General features: G+C 44.2%; 1 non-coding gene across 1 annotated transcript; it reads right to left on the bottom strand.

Moving 5' to 3' along the window:
* Window positions 1–13,866: 13,866 nt before the first annotated feature.
* Trnap-cgg (transfer RNA proline (anticodon CGG)) lies at window positions 13,867–13,941 on the bottom strand. Its single transcript has one exon. It is a non-coding gene; the product is annotated as a tRNA-Pro (tRNA).
* Window positions 13,942–16,917: the final 2,976 nt, after the last annotated feature.

The raw sequence follows: 16,917 nt of genomic DNA, 5'->3' as shown, positions 1-16,917 counted from the left end.
TATAGCTACAATGTCTGTCTTGTATGTTTTTAATTCAGATATCAAAGTGTGGAAAACACTGGAAAATAATGATGATTAAATGATGTTTAGAGCAGGTGATATATTGAGTTATATTTTATCATTTGATATGAAATATCTTGAATGTAGACGTTTTTACACCTTTTCTATGTTTCACATATTTAACAGGAGTTTGTGTAAAGTTAATAACAATCATACTGACTAGTCTCAGGTCGGTGTCGCATTTTGGGAGTTAACAGTGTGCTCAGTTGCTTCCTATTATATTTTAATTAAATCGCTTGGAACATTTTTATATTAAACCAGCGTCGCCTTTCTGTGGAAGACTTCACTATGCACAGCCGTCCGGGGGAATCTGCAGAAAATGTCCCCTGGTTGCCACCACATGCATTATGCAGCGAGTGCGCCTCACCACAGGTGGGGCCGGTGTGCTGTAATGCAGCGTGCCCGAGGGCGGCGCCAACAGCCGCGGGCAGGAAACTGTTTCTTCACCACCCACTGGAGCAAAAAGAGCGCGATAGACAACAGGAAATAGTCACAGCACTAGCGTGCCCCTTGAATTGTTATCCACGTGTGTAACAAAGGATACATTTGTAATTACATCCACATATGCTAATGAAATATTCACTCAGCATTTCCATCTCCTCTATCCAGGCTCCAGATGAGTCAGCAGAAGAATACAGGATTAGTAACACTGCGAACTGTCATCTGATCAACTAGGTCAGGTGCACTACGTTATCAGAAGTATCCGGACACCCCCAAATATATATGTTTTTCATCAAGATCCACTGCAAGTACTATGACAGTTAGGCGGGACGTGAGAAAACATGAATTTCATGGTCGAGCGGATGGTCATAAGCCACAGATCTCGCCGGCCGGTAAATGCCAAACGACGCCTCGCTTGGTGTAAGGAGCGTAAGCATTGGACGATTGAACAGTGGAAAAATGTTGTTTGGAGTGACGAATCACAGTACACAATGTGGAGATCCGATGGCAGGGAGTGGGTACGGTGAACAGTAAAATTCGGGGCTGTTTTCGTGGCACTATAACAACACTGGCCTACATTGATGTTTTAACCACCTTATTGCTTCCCACTGTTGAAGAGCAATTCGGGGACGGTGATTGCATCTTTCAGCACGATCGAGTGTCCATAATGCACGGCCTGTTGCGGAGTGGTTACGTGCCAGCCGGTGGGGCATAGCGGTTCCAGGTGCTTCAGTCTGGAACCGCGCGACCGCTACGGTCGCAGGTTCGAATCCTGCCTCGGACATGGATGTGGGTGATGTCCATAGCTTAGTTAGGTTTGAGTAGTTCTAAGTTGTAGGTGACTGGTGGGATGATAAGTCCCATAGCTCTCAGAGCCATTTGGACCATTTGGAGTGGTTACAAGACAACAACATCCCTGGAATGGACTCGCCAGCACAGTTTCCTGATCAGAATCCTACAGAACACCTTTGGGATGTTTTGCAACTTCGTGACAGGCTTCACCGACCGACATCGATCACTCTCCTCAGTGCAGCACTCCGTGAAGAATGGGCTGCCATTCCCCATTCCAGCACCCTTCTGAACGTATGCCTGCGGGAGTGTAAGCTGTCATCAAGGCTAAGGATGGGCCAACACCATATTGAATTCCAGCATTACCGATGGAGGGTGCCACGAACCTGTAAGTCATTTTCAGCCGGATGTCCGGATACTTTTGATCACATAGTGTAGTTTATTAAAGGATGCGGAGACACATTGGACTGCATAAGTTACAAAGCGGTACCGATGTTCTGCATGAGTGGACTTCTGCTGCTGACTCACTTCCGGTCAAGTCGCTGCTGCTCGCTGCTATTCTCGCTCGCCGCGCCAATGTGCCTGGACGCCCGAAGGGAAGACGAGGAGAACAAGTTGCCGCGATCGTGAGCCTCCTGGGCCAAGCGTTCGGGCTGGACAGCAAGCAGAAGAGGAAGAAGCCTGTACAGTGCTTCCGCTGTCAGAAGCTGGGGCACTTAGCCGCGGATTGCACAGGCGTACTCGCGTATTTAAAGTGTGCAGAGCCGCACCTCACACGCCAGTGCACGAAGCCTAGGGACACCGACGCTACATGTTCCAACTGCGGCAGCGCACACGCCGCCAACTACCGTGGTTGCAGTTATCTCAAGAGCTGTGGGCGGGGGAAGGGGCAGCACACACGCCGACGACGAATCACCGCGCAAGAGGAGGCGGCAATGGACGAAGACGCGGTAAACGCTCCGCCCGCACATCATGCCATTGACACTTCTGCCGATGTTGGAGTGAGTGGAGGGCCGTGCTGCTGCAGTCCCGACAACATTCGCAAGATCGATGATGCTGTCGCCAACGCAGTTGCCGCTCTCATATCTGCCACGGCAGAGGAGAGGGCTGCACTTCTGGCTGAGGTGGACGCTGTGCGCCCTCAGCTCACGCAGCCCCGCGAGTTGCTGGCCTGCAAGTCTCGCAAGGGCCGAGACGTTACGACTGCCACCATCGCCACGCAGACGGACGCTCTCCCGGCGCCTGCGGTAACGCAAGGCGCTGTGGGGATGCCCACGGAGGCGGCGATAGAGATGTCTGCCCTCCTCGAAAGGGCAGGGCCTGCGGAAACACGAATCCGAGCCAGCTCTACCACCAACACGGAATGACATGGCCAAAGATATAAAACCGCCCGCCATCCCTCGCGAGGACGAGGCGGAACATCCGCTTCTGGGAGATGAAGTTACAACTGCTGCGACCAACCAGGAACAGGACAAAGAAGAGGTAGTCAATACGCCGCCAGCTGAGACAGAGATGACTGCGCCAGGACTACTGAAGATGGTCGCAAAATCATTGCGTAACAAGACGTACGCACATCACAATACCCCATACCCTTTTACCGATTCCAATGTTCCTAAACCTCCTCTACCCCACAACCCTTATGACTTCGGTTGGGCAATTGCAAATCCGACAGACGTCGTTCTTAAGAGGGACTTGGACCTTATAAACCGCTTCCCCATCTTTACTGAGTATGACTGGTAATGCATAATCGCTGCTATTCCAAGAGTTAAGCAGCAGAAGAAGAACAAACATTCCTCTTCCTTTCACCGCTAGTTTTCTAGCACCTACAGTGTTTTATCCTGTCAAGCTCAGATAAGTTTTAGCTAATCCCTTCAATCCCAGTCAATTTCATCTTATGTTTGTGGAGTAAGTGCCAAAAGACAAAGACTCCGATATTGTAGTGGGAGGTTGTCCATACCAGAGAGCAGAGAGACGTGTTCTGCATGTAACGGAGGTTCATAACCATTAGACTTCTCACTTATATATGAGATTTTGATCCTACCCTGTAATTCAATCAGTTCAGTCATCTAATCTACATGTAAATTTCATCTTTTGTCCATAAGATGGCCTGAGGTTGGTACTGTGCACCGAAACCGCTAGCGAGTAGGAAAAATAAATAAACTGCTGATATAGACTAAAGGTATATACTTTTTCAGTACCGCATTGGTCGCTGATCCACCGACAGTAAGTCAGGAATATTTAGTTTGTATGCTTCTTTAAAAAGTATAATTATTTCACACCTACATTCGATAGACTCTTTTCTATCCTCTGCCCCCCCCCCCTTTCCTCCTATTCGTCATATTTGCCAGTTAATTTGTCCATATAGCGTTAAACTCCTTACCACTACCCACTTGTGCGCCGTTTTTGGATTGTACGTTCTTATAATTTCATTCTTGTAGTATAAAGTAACATAAGATTTTTTCTTCAAACTTCCTTTGTGAATTTCATTATGATTTTGTTTTTGAGTAGGTACATTCATCAAAAAAAGTTTTGCGTCATCCCGGTTCCAAGAACTCCTGAAGATAGACGTTGACTGTGGATACTGTACCACAGACACAGTCCCTTTGACTGTTCAGAGATGTCACTAAAACCCGCCCATAGATGTAAACAACCGTGCATGAGCAGCGCCTATTAGACGGAGGGGGTCCGACAGCCGATCAGTTCCAGTCATTCCACCAGGAATGAGGTACACGGCTCGTGTTGTCTATAGTTCAACCATGCCTAGACGGTCAGTACCGCGGTTCGATCTCGTCCGCATTGTTACTTCATGCCAGGAGGGGCTCTCAACAAGGGAAGTGTCCAGGCGTCTCGGAGTGAACCAGAACGATGTTGCTCGGACATGGGGTAGCCAACCTGAAACAATCCTAAAATCTGCAATGGCACTACGCTATTCTGCGGCAGAGTCTGCCTGTTCTTTTTGGAATAATTCAACTCATGCCCAACATGTGGATGTAGCTCTTCACGAAACCTGCAGAATTATAACAGGTTGCTTGAATGAAACTTCCTGGCAGATTAAAACTGTGTGCCCGACCGAGACTCGAACTCGGGACCTTTGCCTTTCGCGGGCAGGTGCTCTACCAACTGAGCTACCGAAGCACGACTCACGCCCGGTACTCACAGCTTTACTTCTGCCAGTACCTCGTCTCCTACCTTCCAAACTTTACAGAAGCTCTCCTACAGGAAGTTTCATATCAGAGCACACTCCGCAAAATCCTTTCTTTCAGGAGTGCTAGTTCTGCAAGGTTCGCAGGAGAGCTTCTGTAAAGTTTGGAAGGTAGGAGACGAGGTACTGGCAGAAGTAAAGCTGTGAGTACCGGGCGTGAGTCGTGCTTCGGTAGCTCAGTTGGTAGAGCACCTGCCCGCGAAAGGCAAAGGTCCCGAGTTCGAGTCTCGGTCGGGCACACAGTTTTAATCTGCCAGGAAGTTTCATATCAGCGCACACTCCGCTGCAGAGTGAAAATCTCATTCTGGAAACATCCCCCAGGCTGTGGCTAAGCCATGTCTCCGCAATATCCTTTCTTTCAGGAGTGCTAGTTCTGCAAGGTTCGCAGGAGAGCTTCTGTAAAGTTTGGAAGGTAGGAGACGAGGTACTGGCAGAAGTAAAGCTGTGAGTACCGGGCGTGAGTCGTGCTTCGGTAGCTCAGTTGGTAGAGCACCTGCCCGCGAAAGGCAAAGGTCCCGAGTTCGAGTCTCGGTCGGGCACACAGTTTTAATCTGCCAGGAAGTTTCATATCAGCGCACACTCCGCTGCAGAGTGAAAATCTCATTCTGGAAACATCCCCCAGGCTGTGGCTAAGCCATGTCTCCGCAATATCCTTTCTTTCAGGAGTGCTAGTTCTGCAAGGTTCGCAGGAGAGCTTCTGTAAAGTTTGGAAGGTAGGAGACGAGGTACTGGCAGAAGTAAAGCTGTGAGTACCGGGCGTGAGTCGTGCTTCGGTAGCTCAGTTGGTAGAGCACCTGCCCGCGAAAGGCAAAGGTCCCGAGTTCGAGTCTCGGTCGGGCACACAGTTTTAATCTGCCAGGAAGTTTCATATCAGCGCACACTCCGCTGCAGAGTGAAAATCTCATTCTGGAAACATCCCCCAGGCTGTGGCTAAGCCATGTCTCCGCAATATCCTTTCTTTCAGGAGTGCTAGTTCTGCAGGTTCGCAGGAGAGCTTCTGTAAAGTTTGGAAGGTAGGAGACGAGGTACTGGCAGAAGTAAAGCTGTGAGTACCGGGCGTGAGTCGTGCTTCGGTAGCTCAGTTGGTAGAGCACCTGCCCGCGAAAGGCAAAGGTCCCGAGTTCGAGTCTCGGTCGGGCACACAGTTTTAATCTGCCAGGAAGTTTCATATCAGCGCACCCTCCGCTGCAGAGTGAAAATCTCATTCAGGTTGCTTGAAATCCACTCACGTCGAATGACTTTACCATCTCGCAGGAATAGCACCACCACCTGTTCGAAGAGAGATAGCTGCGAACAAGGAAAGAAATGCAGTCGAACAGTAAATTACTCATCCTCTGCATGGGCATGAACGGCATCCGCAACAAGGAAGAGTTTCCTTGGGACATCAAAGGAACTTTAAAACCACTGCTGAAAAACCTAGGTTACAACTATGGAGGGGCTTCGACCTACCTTCCGCCTGGTTGGAAAAGAGCTGTTAAATCTTTACGTCCAGACCATGACAGGCAATAGACAACCTGGAATTCCCTGAATAGACTGAGATCCGGAGTTGAAAGATCAAACGTTAACGTGGCAAAATGGGAATACACTGATCCAAATTATATTCGGTGTGACTGTGGAGAAGAACATGCAGCCCAGCACAAGCTTTGGTGTCGATTGTGTCCGTCTCCTGTACAGAAGATGACCTTCAAGAAGATTCAGAAAATGCACTGGAAGTGGCGAAGTTTTGGTCAAAGTTAATTTAATCGTGACTAAAATGTATTTACATGCACCTGTATGTTTCTGACACGAGAATAATAATAATGCAGGAGATACAGAGAGACAGGAACTGTCGATGACATGTCTCGCTCAGACCTACCAAGGGCTACTACTGCAGTGGATGACCGCTACCTACGGATTATGGCTTTTCTTGCAGCCACAGGACGTCGTGTTACGACTCAAATTGTGCGCAATAGGCTGCATGATGCGCACCTTCACTCCCGACGTCCATGGCGATGTCTACCTTTGCAGTCACGACACCATGCAGCGTGGTACAGATGGGCCTAACAACATGCCGAATGGACCGCTCAGGATTGGCATCACGGTCTCTTCACCGATGATTGTCGCACGTACTTTCAATCAAAAAGTTGTCGGATACGTGTTTGGAGGCGACCCGGTCAGGCTGAACGCCTTAGACACAGTGTTCAGCGAGTGCAGCAAGGTGGAGGTTCCCTGCTGTTTTCGGGTGGCTTTACGTGGGGCCGACGTACGCCGCTGGTGATCGTGGAATTCGCCGTAAGGGCTGTACTATACGTGAATACCATCCTCCGACCGATAGTGCAACCATATCGGCAGCATATTGGTTATGCATTCGCCTTCATGGACGACAATTCACGCCCCCATCGTGCACATCTTGTAAATGACTTCGTTTCAGGATAATGACATTGCTCGACTGATTGACCAGCATGTTCTCCAGACATAAACCCTATCGATCATGCCTGGGATAGATTCAAAATGGCTGTTTATGGATGACATGACTCACCAACCACTCCGAGGGATCTACGCTGAATCGCCGTTGAGGAGTGGGACAATCTGGACGAACAGTGCCTTGATGAAGTTGTAGACAGTATGCCACGACGAATACAGGCATGCGTCAGTGCAAGAGGACATGCTACTGGGTATCAGAAGTACCGGTGTGTACAGCAGTCTGGACCACGACCTCTGAAGGTCTCACTGTATGGTGGTACAACATGTAATGTGTGGTTTTCATGAGCAATAAAAAGGGCGGAAATGCTGTTTATGCTTATTCTATTCCACTTTTTTGTACAGGTTACAGGAAATCTGGGAACCGAGGTGTGGTAAAACTTTTTTTTATGTGTGTACATAGTTGTAGAGGGCCACATTAGTTCGGAAAAACAATATTAGTACAACTATAAATTGTCTCAAAATGGCCAGTTCATCTCGAACCATAAAATAAATATTATTGTGGAACTTCAACACTCTGTATTTAAGTTTTTAATATGATATTCAAAATATTTCTAAGCCGTAAGTATTGCGATCGGTAAAAACCAAACCAAATATATCTCTTGTGTAAGAAAAGAAAATAATTTCTCTTAAAAATAATAACAAAATTGTATTAAAATCCATATATTTTGAAGAGCAATTTTGCTTTAAAGCTTTGAATTCCTTTCATTTCATTTGCTTTTAAGGTATCATTGCCAGGTACACCTATGTACAGGTGGCTGTAAGGTGGAGCTACTTATGAACAGTTTTTAGGGAGACTTTATGGAGTACAGTTGTTGTGTAGAGGTCATGAGAGCGTAATATAAAAATAGTCTGAACTGAAAATGTTAAATTCTTCGATTTACAGTATGTTGTTATGACTTCGATTCAAGCGTTTGACAGGAAGATGGAAAAAGAAATAAAAAGAAGTTACATACTGTTACAGGGTAAAGTCAAGCGCCGTAACGCCAGCCGGAAACGAGAGAGCAGAGAAGGCTGTGAAGAAGACGTCAGCCAATTGCACGCTGACCGGACCTCCCTCCAGGACGACAATACAACAGCAGCGGTCCCACTCTACAGCAGCATCGAGATTAGGCATTTAAACACCAGCGACTAAGGAGTTGTGTATATTGAGTTTGTTTATTTTGCATGTCTCTTTTTGCTTGCGATACTTCCGTATTTCTGAAAGTTAAGTATTGTCATTTATTTCCTGTAATAAAATTCATTAATATGATTTGCTTGAATTGTTTGTTTAGCGATTAGAAAAAGCAGGTTTCCTAGACATCCCATATTCGACGACTAGGCAGGATTATACGCATACAGTTTCAATTTTGAATGACAAGAATATGAAAAAATCCGTAATTCATCGATTGTTGTTTGTTTTACATTAGTTTCTGGGACTGTAAAGTAGAAGTTGCATTGTTAACTTCAAAAAGTACTTCATTTACTTAATCATAGCTTATTTGTGCAAGCCTATCTTTTCAATTGAGAACAAAAACTGCAAACATGTATTTAACACATACAGGATAGTACGAAGAAAGTATAGCGTAGTTACAAAATACGATGGGGTTTCACTTAGTTCGACTTACCTCTTGACAACCTCCGACCTGCAGATGATGTGATGTGTGTAACTGCAGCGTGACGACAGCTGTGGAGACTATTTCTATGGTTGCTAAAGAAAGTAATACGAATGGGTAAGGTGACTTACAAATGATATTTCCGTCTCTAAAAGTAACAAGTTTAACGCAGGCCTCCAACTAATGGATCGACGTCACTATTGCCACGTGCAGTCGCTTCATGAAAAACGGAGCACAGGTTTATGGTGGAATTCATGGCGATGGGACATATCTGGAGGTCTTTGGAAATACGACTCAATACCGTACGAGTTTCCGTAACAGAAAGCTCTCCCACTGCGAGGTTTCGTTCTCGGTACTATACTATTAAAACGATGTATCACCCTCAGCTACGTCACATACTGATGTGTGTAAATTAAATGCAGATTTCTTTGTTTTAGCTATTCGTCTACTTGTTTTAGAATAAACAGAAATTTCCTATCAATAGTCTATGATGCTAGGAAGCAAAGGATGACAACTGTGTTTCCATCTATCTGTAGTTGTACAATGGACCTCAGGCGGGAACAGAGAGGTATTGCCGTCGTTGCTTATCATCTCAGGTTATGAACTGGATACTGAAAGATTGCAGCATTAATTATATTTAGAAAAGACGCCTTGTTATTTGGAGTGGACGAAAGTGCAATTTATTGAGGTCTTTACAGGCAGTATAAGAACAGTACTATGCAAGGAAAGAGATAAGAATCGCCACGCGTGGTAACCGTGCGGTCTTGGGCGCCTTGCCACGGCTCGTGCGGCCCCCCTGTCAGAACTTCGAGTCCTTCCTCGAGAATGGGTGTGTATTATCCTCAGCGAAAGCTAGTTTAAGTTAGATTAAGTAGTGTTGACTGGAGAAAATAGTGAAAACCTGAGATGAGGTTCTGAATCTGGAAGAAATAAGAAGAATACAGCTTGGAAAGGAAAGACAAAACTTGTAAATCAAGAGTGTAGCATTTGCCAACGACCTTGCTCTCTTGGCCGACATCGGAGAAAATGCTTGAGAGTCTTCATGAAATCGCAGAAAAAATGGATCTTCAAACCACCTACGGAAAGACTGGCACCGAAGTAACAGATGTATAGAAATAAATCATGGGACAGAGGACAGAGAAGTTTAAACACCCGGGGCAATGCATCCAACCCAACGGACCTGGAGAGAAAGAAAAGAAGAGCCAGAAAACTAGACCTGGTCCAACAACTGAAACAGAACAAGTACAACCAACTTTCACTATCCTAGAAGTCCAAAATCAAACACTATAGCTCCGTAGTACAACCTGAAGGATGCACGCTTCAGAGTGCATTATTTTAAATAAAAATTGAGAGCAGCAAGAACTCGAAGAGAAAGGAAGATTCTGAGGAAAATACTCGGACTACAGAAGACTACTGTTGGGACTTCGAAGAAGAGGAGAAATAAAAACTCTACAAGTACACTGACTAGATCATGGACACAATGAGGATGTGGAGGCTGAAGTTCTACGGACACCTACCAAGGATGGATGAATGCAGACTGACCAAAAGGATCTTCAACTACGTCGTGGCGTTTTAAAGGTCACTTATAAGTGAGTAGATGAGGTGAAGAGGGATGCAGCGGAGGTTGTAATTACGCCACAGGTTATCCACAGTAGAGCAGAGTGCAGAAGCAGAGTTAACAAGATTAAATCAAGAGAAACCACCGGACGGGAGGCACAAACGGATCGTTTCCGTGGAGGAGATAAGAAAAAGAAGCGAAAGAATGAGGAAATTCTAGAAGGCGAAGAGATGAGAGCCCAGGAATCTTAAGTTCTTTCAGGTCCGTATTTGCCAAAATTCGGAAAAAAACTACTATTAACTCCTAACCTTATTACATAAATAATAGTAGTAATGACATTATTACTATCGCTACACTGATTTTCTTTTCTGTGTGGCACTAACATATTTCACCTACTGAACATTGTTTTCGCCTCTTTGACCGAATCTGGAAGTATCTTTAAATGTAACACGTTGGACGATATAATAACGGATATAACGTATGTCTATTCCCCATTGCTCCCTAACTATCTTCAGTAACAGCTGGCGAGTTTCATCTAACAAAATATGATTATCCTTGTTTGTCTCTTTCTCACTTCGAAGGTTGTGTCGTTCGAACGAATTTTACTGCCGTCACGGCGACACTGGCTGAACGTTGCTTTCTTTCTGATGAGAGACACGCATGTGGAATGTATTAACACCGCTAAACTTCATTCCAGAACAAATTTTTCATCTCGGTGACATAGTTTATCCCAAAAGTAGATAATAATCCACTTTGCATTTGGTACTTGCTATATGGTGATGCTGAGGAATTTAGTTTAGGAAAAGAGACATTTAACTTAGCAGCCGAGTTTTCCTATTTGGGCAGAAAAATAAGCGATGAAAGACGAAGCAGAGAGGTTACAGGATGTGGACTGACAATGGCAAAAAAGGCGTTTGTAATGTCCGTATGTAATGTAATATTATTGTAATCGCAAGTATCAGCGATGATGCGCTACCATAACTGAGACGACAACGCTCTTTGCGGTACGACAACGCTCTTTGTCGTGAAAAAAGCATCAATATTTTTTGCAATTGAAGGAAATAACGAACGATTATTGGACATTGTGGTTTGTTGAGGTCAGATAAGTTTGCATATAGAAGTAATATGAAGTTCAGAGGTCAACATGTAATCGCAATTACCAAGAATACAAAATTTCTCTTATGAAAAAAAAAGAGAAATATCGTCTACGAACTTTTATTCCATTTTGGATTCCCGGACCTTCATAAAAGCTATTAGTGTGTTTAGCAATACAGTGCATAGCGATTTCTTCGCAAATTAACAATACTGGGCGAATCTGCTGCTATCTCGTTCCGAACGACGTGCAATATTTCGCAGTCAGATTGTGTGTTAAAGCCGTTCCCTAAGCGACCAGTTTGTTCGTCAGAAGATATCATACTGTCACTGTTGTTCAACCTTCTCATTCTGAAAGTGTTGCCAGAAAATCTTTCGGCGACCTTGAGTACTTTAGCTGCCACGAGAGAAGGAGTCTTCATCGCGGGTTGTAGCAGTTTTCTCCGACTTTGCCTGGCGTTCTCTGAGAACCGGAGAAACGGAAATCGCCGACCGCTAACTCACCTACATCTATTATTTACTCTGCTTTTCACAATTAAATGCCTGGCAGAGGGTTCAATGAACCACCTTCAAACTGTCTCTCTACCATTCCATTCTCGAACGGCGCACGGGAAAAACGAGCAGTTAAATTTTTCTGTGCGAGCTGCGATTTCTCTTATTTTATCATAATGATCATTTCTCCCTATGGAGGTGGGTGCCAACAGAACGTTTTTGCAATCGGAGGAGGAAACTGGTGATTCAAACTTCATGAGAAGATCCCGTCGCAACGAAAAAAGCCTTTGTTTTAATGATTGCTACTGCAATTAACGTGTCATGTCTGTGGCACTATCTCCCATACTTCGCGATAATACAAAACGAGCCGCCCTTCTCTGAACTTTTTCGATGTCATACGTCAGTCCCACCTGATGCGGATCCCACACAGCAAAGCAATACTCTACAATAGGGCTGTCAAGCGTAGTGTAAGCAGTCTTTTTAGTAGATCTGTTGCACCTTCTAAGTGTTCTGCCAATCAGTCGCAGTCTTTGGTTTGCTCTACACACAACATTATCTATGTGATCATTCCAATTTAGGTTATTTGTAATTGTGATCCCTAAGAATTTAGTTGAATTTACAGTCTTCTGATTTGTGTGACATATCGTGTAATCGAAATTTAGCGGAGTTCTTTTAGTAATTATGTGATTGTTTTCACACTTTTCTTTATTCAGGGTCAATTGCCACTTTTCGCACCACACAGGTATGTTATCTAAATCATTTTTAGTTCGTTTTGGTCATCTCATGACTTTACAAGATTGTGAAATGACAGCATTATCTTCAAATAATCTAAGAGGGCTAGTCAGATGGTCTCCTATGTCGGAACAACAGAGGGCCCATAACACTTCCTCCGGGAATGCTGGATATTACTTCTATATTACTTTTGTACCTAACCCGTTCTCTCCTTATAGCAGCCACGGAGAAAAAACATATTCATCTACAGTCAAATTTTTTCACAGATTTTTGTATTAGAGAGGTAAAAAATTTTAAAATATATGCATCTAGACAAAAAATCAAAAGAGAATTTAAATTCAGTACCTGTCTTTTCAGCGCCAAAGTCAAAGGTCAAGTCAGCTAATTAATTAATTTTTGTATGACGTAGCAGTTCATTTTATGAGTGACGACCAATTGACAGGACTGCTTGCAAAATTAGGGAACTTCTTATGATTTTGTATCATGTATGTATGCTTTTGATAAGAAGTGTACTATAACGTGTGTTTCTGTGTTGCATACCCTGTCCTTGTTCGAGACCACAAAGGGGACAGACGGGCCGGCAGACTAATGCTGTACGGTTCATCTCAACAGATCACCTGAATGTCCAGGCTGCAGGCAAGTAACCCGCCTCGAATCTAATACTATCCCTTTCAGTGGAGTCTTCCCATTTATATTGGTTAGAGAGGTTTATTTAAAAAAAGTTCATGTGTAGATTTGTCCTGACTTTATATGTGCACTTTGAAACTACATGATATCACTGGAGAGAGCAACCGCCAGTCATTACAAATGTCACTGACGAACCCAAAACACATCCGTTAAACTACAGACGACCGCACCGTGCCCCCAAAAATCGGTCGGGTGTGATGTAAGGGGCTCTGGCAGGAGAGAGTCATGTTCCAATGCAATGATGGACAAAGACTAGTAGACGAACTTATGCATGAAGTCTAGCATTCTACAGCCAAGCGTATGTCTGTTCCTATACTGGCTATATATGCAGACGTCTATCGCCATACCATTAAAGTCATTCTTGATACAAGAGCAAATATGAACGCAATCTCCACAGCACTGTGCATGCTTGATAAACCTCTCCGGCATTTGAAACTTCCTGGCAGATTAAAACTGTGTGCCCGACCGAGACTCGAACTCGGGACCTTTGCCTTTCGCGGGCAAGTGCTCTACCAACTGAGCTACCGAAGCACGACTCACGCCCGGTACTCACAGCTTTACTTCTGCCAGTACCTCGTCTCCTACCTTCCAAACTTTACAGAAGCTCTCCTGCGAACCTTGCAGAACTAGCACTCCTGAAAGAAAGGATATTGCGGACACATGGCTTAGCCACAGCCTGGGGGATGTTTCCAGAATGAGATTTTCACTCTGCAGCGGAGTGTGCGCTGATATGAAACTTCCTGGCAGATTAAAACTGTGTGCCCGACCGAGACTCGAACTCGGGACCTTTGCCTTCCGCGGGCAAGTGCTCTACCAACTGAGCTACCGAAGCACGACTCACGCCCGGTACTCACAGCTTTACTTCTGCCAGTACCTCGTCTCCTACCTTCCAAACTTTACAGAAGCTCTCCTGCGAACCTTGCAGAACTAGCACTCCTGAAAGAAAGGATATTGCGGAGTGTGCTCTGATATGAAACTTCCTGGCAGATTAAGACTGTGTGCCCGACCGAGACTCGAACTCGGGACCTTTGCCTTTCGCGGGCAAGTGCTCTACCAACTGAGCTACCGAAGCGACTCTCATTCTGGAAACATCCCCCAGGCTGTGGCTAAGCCATGTCTCCGCAATATCCTTTCTTTCAGGAGTGCTAGTTCTGCAAGGTTCGCAGGAGAGCTTCTGTAAAGTTTGGAAGGTAGGAGACGAGGTACTGGCAGAAGTAAAGCTGTGAGTACCGGGCGTGAGTCGTGCTTCGGTGGCTCAGTTGGTAGAGCACTTGCCCGCGAAAGGCAAAGGTCCCGAGTTCGAGTCTCGGTCGGGCACACAGTTTTAATCTGCCAGGAAGTTTCAAATGCCGGAGAGGTTTATCAAGCATGCACATTAACTGGTGTTACAACTCAAAAGACGCCTGAATCTGTCTGGGCGAACGGTAGCGAAAACAATTGGCAGAATATAGTGAAAAACCGCATATAATGAGAGGCTATGTGTGTAATTTAGAAGTGTACGGACATAGTACATATTGCCAAAGTTTTCATTCTGTACCTTGGCGACTTCGACGATCTGTCGATGAAGAATTGCGAGGAATGTTGGATTGGAAGTTGATTGAGCCATCCACAACCCCATAGTGTAGTCCTTTATTGGTTGTCCGTAAACCAGAGGGCAAAGTTCCACTAATTTTTTACGCAAGACAGATAAATAAAATTAAAGTTCCTGTCCGCACTCATACAGAAAATATTGATGAGCTTATACAAAAGTTTCATGGCTAGAAATTCTTTTCAACTTGTGACCTCAGAAGTTTTTACTGGCAGATAATGCTAAGTTCTTAATCAAGGAAGTACACATTTGTTTATGCAGGGAGAAGCTATCATTTTAAGGGTCTTCCATTTGGCCGAAATGTTAGCTCTGGAGTGTATATCCAGGCATTGGATGCTATTTTAGGACCAGAACTGCGTAGTCAAATTACGCTTTTTGTCGATGATATTCTCATTGTTACACCTTCTTGGGAAGATCACATTAACCTCTTGGCCAGAGTCATAAATGCATTTAGTAAAGCAGTCGTGACATCTAACCTGCAAAAATCTCATTTTTCACTCGAACACATCCGTTTCCTTGGGCATGTAATAGGCAATAAGGGAATAATGCCGGATTCAGCGAAGGTGAGCGCCATTAAGTATTTTCCCACACCATCAAACAAGAAGCAGTTAAAACCTTTCATCGAAATGACGGCCTTTTATAGGCGATTTTTAAACAAACAGGTGATGAATGCAAAGCCCTTACACCGGCTTCTAGGAAAAAACGTACCGTGGAGGTGCACAAATGACTGTGAAGTTGCATTCCAGCTTATCAAAGATACTCTTGCGGATGCAAAATTGTTACACCACCTGGATATGACTTTGGAGTTTGGTTTCATAACTGATTCATCGAGCGTTGGTTTAGGTTGCTGTTTGTTTCAAATAAAGAACATCAATAATCAGCCAACGTTCTGTCCCATAGCTTATACAAGTCGAGTGTTATCATGTTTCGAGATCTCCTGCACAACCACAGAATTGGAAGCTTTGGCGGTTGTGTGGGCGTTTCGAAAATTCGAGAGTTACTTGTTTGGAGCACTCACTACCGTGTAATGGAATCATCAAGCTCTCACATTCTTGCAACAATGTAAACTACATCAGGCTCGTCTATCACGATGGACCTTGGATTTATAAAAATATAATTTCTGAGTTGTATACATAAAGGGACAACATAACCAGATCGCAGATGCTTTATCTAGACTACCTGAAGGTTTGGAGAGCATTAACACTGTGAAAGATGAGGAGAAGCAACATAGGATCTTGCTGATGAAAGATTTGGAATCCAGGAGATATTATTTATACACGTGTGGTAACCTATCTGTCCTCCAGCAATCAGATAATCATTGGTCTATAATTTTGAATAAACTGAGTCAGCCAGATCAAGAGCAGCTCCGAATATTTTTCAAAGTAGTTGATAATGTTTTATTCTACAGAAGGTCTGATACTTCAGATTAACCATGTGTATGTATACCAGAAGATTACGTGGAAAATCTCATAGTGAATACTCACTCTGTTTGCGGACACCTTGGCGTATTTAAATGTGCAAGCAAGATAGACTGCTATTGTTACTTTCCGAATATTAGAGGAAGAGTTCAGCAGGTTTTGAAGAAATGCCAAGTTTGTCAGCTGACTAAGCATTGTAACAAAGGTACACAAGATGAGATGCACTCCATCATTCCACACAAGCCCTTAGAGCTAATCTCTGTGGACATCTGTGGGCCAGTTTCGAGAGCAAGACCAGGTAATAAACACATAGTTGGATTTTTGGATACGTTTTCCAAGCATGTAATGTTGTATCCAATTCGATCAGCCACCATCAAATCCGTTATCAAGAAATTGGGTGCGTACCCACTTAAGGATTTAATAATGTTCTATAAATAATTGTGTGTATTTTTTTACGTATGTCATGTTTTGTGTCATTATACGATCTGTAGATAGTAGTTCTTTAAGTTATGTAATTTGTTTCCTGTGGTATGTGTTGATAATGTGCCACCATTGTGTGCCATGAACTGGTGTTTTAAAATGAGTGAATTTTCAATTCAGATATAGGGATATAACTATGTGGTTTATTTATGTTTACTTTCACTATGTTTGATTTTCTTGTCGGTTTTCAGTACTTGTAGGATAACCTGCATATTGTTTTTTTAATTCTATACCTTATTCCATTTTTTGAAAGTTTCTGATTTTGTGTCTCAGCGTTAAGTGAATTTGGTGGACTCTTCCGTCTGAATAGGGTATTCTATCTC

This window comes from Schistocerca nitens, chromosome 2 (assembly GCF_023898315.1).
Source record: "Schistocerca nitens isolate TAMUIC-IGC-003100 chromosome 2, iqSchNite1.1, whole genome shotgun sequence".
Taxonomy (NCBI): Eukaryota; Metazoa; Arthropoda; class Insecta; order Orthoptera; family Acrididae; genus Schistocerca; species Schistocerca nitens.
This window is presented reverse-complemented; position numbering and strand designations above follow the sequence as displayed.